This window comes from Rhinolophus ferrumequinum, chromosome 16 (assembly GCF_004115265.2).
Source record: "Rhinolophus ferrumequinum isolate MPI-CBG mRhiFer1 chromosome 16, mRhiFer1_v1.p, whole genome shotgun sequence".
NCBI classification, from domain to species: Eukaryota; Metazoa; Chordata; class Mammalia; order Chiroptera; family Rhinolophidae; genus Rhinolophus; species Rhinolophus ferrumequinum.
In genome coordinates, this window is record NC_046299.1 from 5649589 (window position 1) to 5653320 (window position 3732).

Here is a 3732-nt window from a genome sequence, read left to right on the forward strand (position 1 = left end):
CGTGAAACTGGCTGGGTTCAAATCCTGGCTTTTACACATATTGTCTGCAAGACCTCAGCCAATTGCCCTAGCCTCTCTAAGCCTTCGTTTTCTTATCTGTGAAATGGGGACAATATAGGACATGCACTAAACTGAAAATGAGAGTCCTTGATGACTAAAATAAGCTGCAGTTTTTGAAACCCCCCAGCCAGCTGTCCTGGAGGGCCAGGACTCGGGTGAGGAGAGGGAGGCACTCCGCGTGAAAACTTCCACGTGCTGTTCACTCTCAGGGACATCCATTGGCTGTTACATTTTGTGCTCTAGGCACCTCCTATCTTTCCCCTAGACCAGCCCTATGTCCTGTATGGACAAAGGGGTTGGATTCTGTGTTTGTTGGCACTAGGCTATGAAACAAGGTTCTCTTAAAACAAAGTTCAAGAATGAAACAAGGTTCTAACATAAAGTTCACACAAAGCCCTTTCCCTGTACTTCAAAGGAAAAAATAAAACAGTAAGGACCGCGATGCTATTTGACACAGCCAAGATGTAACTGGTGACACCGCTGTTTACATTTTGCAGAAAAGTGATACCATTTGGGTCTTATTTATAAAACAGACATTAATCCAGTTCTTCACGATAGTGGCACAGTTTACTCAAGACATGCCAGGAAGGCTTCTAGCCCACTAAAATCAGAGTGCCCCGGTCTTCATCTGTACTGCCAATCTTGATTGCTGGCATCTAGATGAGAGAAAGAGATTCAGGCATGAAGACGTACTTGACATAGCCTGGGACTACATAACAGAATTTTAATTGCCAGAAGTATTCCTTGGACAATTAAACAAGTTAGGGGTAAGGGATGCAGGGAAAGAGAGAGAGAGACAAAAGACATCTTCCCCGGCCCACTGTTTTATGCAGCAGAGGAGCTGCACTCACCAGTTTCCAGGCGTCCAAGTGAACCCAAAATACCTCGACCCGTCATCGTGCAGAAAGGCAAGTTGAAATTGGAAAATGGAGTCTAAAATTTATATGGAAATGCAAAGGACCTGGAAGTTTTATAGCCTTAGCTCTTACATGTAACTATATATGATCTATTTCACGTTCATTCTTGTATATGGTGTGAGGTAAGGGTTATTTTTTTTTTTTTAATGTGGAAATCCAATTGCTCCAGCATCACTATCTTTTTCCAATAAATTGCCTGTTATGATTCAAATGCCTTGTTGAAAAGCAATTGACCGTATATATGGGTTGATTTCTGGACTCTGTTCCATTCCATTGATCTCTAGGTCTATCTTTATGGCAGTATCACACTGTAGTGATGACTGTACCTTTGCAGTAAGCCTTGCAATCAGGTGGTGCACATTCTCCATCTTTGTTCTCTTTCAGAATTGGTTTGGATATTCCCCTCAGAGGCTCTGCAATGCGCCCTGACCAGCACATGTGTTGTCCTGGTCACATGGCCTTGAGCTGTTTGGAGAGCCCAGAAAGAAGCACACAGGGCATTTACTTCCACTCCTGGGCAGCCTAAGAGGCCCTCTTACGCGTGCATTCTGTCTACGATAGGGAGGGAATTTGATTTGCCACAGAGCTTTCCAGCACAAAGTTTCTCCTTGCCATGAGTGGACTTCACTGCCAAAGCTCAGAAGATCAGCAGAGGGAAACGTTTTCATGCATTTTCAAGGTCAGAAAGGAAAGCGAGAGCATAAATATGGAGCAGGCATTGCTGCAGTCAGATGACACTGGCATCAGACACCCAAAAGCAGAGATTAGCTGGACACAGTTGGTCTCCAGCCTAATGCATCTTTCCTGTGGTTTTTCCTCTGCGGTGTTCTCCAGAGCTGGCAGGAATCCTCAGACTTCCTGGGTGGGGCCAGGGGCAAGATGGGGTTTCTTGAGAAATCTCTTCGCTGTTAATGTTATCCAGCCCCCAGTCTAAGGGCTCGAACCATCCAGAAGTGGGAGTTTACATTCTTAGACGCTGAACAAAATCTTAGGGAAGGCCACTCTTTTCTCCAAAGCTGAGAATGAAGCAAACTCCCTCCCCTGTCAAGCAAACAGCACCACCTCCTTTTCTGGGTCACCTCCTCCTGCAAAAGCTACTCTTCCCCTCCCATCATCCCTGGTTCCTCTGGGACCAGCAGTAAAGTATTCGCTCCTGGGGCTTCAAACCCACCTGTGTATGACAAGTGAACTTCACTTAGACAAGTGAAGTTCCAGAAAGCTGAGATGTGACTCTTCTTCTATTTTAATGAGGTTTTTGTTCAGCTCACTAGGTTAGTAAGTGGGAGCTGGCTCTGTGGATGAAAGAGCACTGGGTGGGGTAACAGGAAGTCTGCCAGCTGCGTCCTGGCTACACCCACCCCTGTGACCCTGGGCAAGTCGTTTATCTTCTCAGAGTCTTGGTTTCTCCATCTCCAAAATGAGACTAAAATTGCTCCTTCATTGATTATTGTGATTCTCCAGTATCATCACAGTTAATTCCAAAGTCTAAGATGCTGTATTGATGAGAGATTGGTAGACAGCTCTTCCAATGGTGATGACATGACAGTGGTTACAGGAATGAAAGAGCTCCCATCACTGGGGTTTCCTGCCAGGTCAGCATGTGATGTTGGCTGTGCCAACCCTCTCCAGGGAAATGGGACACAAAAATGCACAGGGCTTCGTAATAAAATCCTTAGCATATCCACAGCCCTTACTGCTGGTCCCACAGGAACCAGAATTCATCTGCATTCAGTTTTTCAAACAAACACTCTGGTGTCAGTTACTTCACTGAAAAGGATCAAAATAAAAACAAATGTCCCGTGCTCGCTTCGGCAGCACATATACTAAAAATGGAACGATACAGAGAGGATTGGCATGGCCCCTGCACAAGGATGACACGCAAATTCGTGAAGCGTTCCATATTTTAAAATTTAAAAAAAAAAACCACACACACACACACACACAAAGCACAAATGTCCCCATGACTCCCTGTGCCCGGTATTCCCTCAGCTAATCACTCCCTCTTACATCTCCCTGCCCGGTGCTGGTCATCAGCCTCTAATACTCCCCAAAATGATCCGTGGTCCTGTCATTTCTGAGATCACTATCCAATTTTAGCGGCATGTACAGCTCCTCCATTTTCTGTAAGGAGAAAAAATGCTGTCTTGCATCTGATTTTCCAAGGGAACAATAACCCACATAAAGTTAAGAACCATTTTTGCTCACTTTAGTATGCTTTCTAAGGGAAAGGTGTGTGAAATCCTCGTTAGCTTGGAGAAGGGGGTGCTGAAGGTGTTGGAATCCCCTCTCTCAAGGTTGAAGGGTCATCTCATAAAATCAGAGTTGAAGGGTCATCCATTAAAAGCTGCTCTCTCTCTTTAAAGAGGGTTTGGTCGCATGGAGAGGGAACATGTCACAGAAAGGGAGATTCCTTTTCAATCGAGGAAGATTTTTCTACCAGTAATAGTTATACAGGCTGCCTCATGAGAGAGAGAAGCATTGGTGGCACAGAAGTTTCCAATGGCATCTGGACAGCTATTTATCGGAGCACTTCTATAAGAAATTCTTGTTTCAAGGGGAACAGTGAGCTTATACAACTTCAGGGATCCTCCCTGCACTAACATTTTAAGACTGAAATTAACAACCAAAGAACATTGGTTGAAAGTGTGTCTAAATTACAATTGTTATATCCAACATTCATAAATGAAAAGCGAAATAGATACAATCTTTCTTCAGGACATAGATGACTGATTTGTCTGGGTTTTTTTAAACTTGT

At 44.3% G+C, this 3732-nt stretch overlaps 1 non-coding gene across 1 annotated transcript; it reads left to right on the forward strand.

Moving 5' to 3' along the window:
- The first annotated feature begins 2776 nt into the window (after positions 1-2776).
- LOC117036492 (U6 spliceosomal RNA) lies at positions 2777-2883 on the forward strand. Its single transcript, XR_004425387.1, has one exon. It is a non-coding gene; the product is annotated as a U6 spliceosomal RNA (small nuclear RNA).
- The last annotated feature ends 849 nt before the right edge of the window (positions 2884-3732 follow it).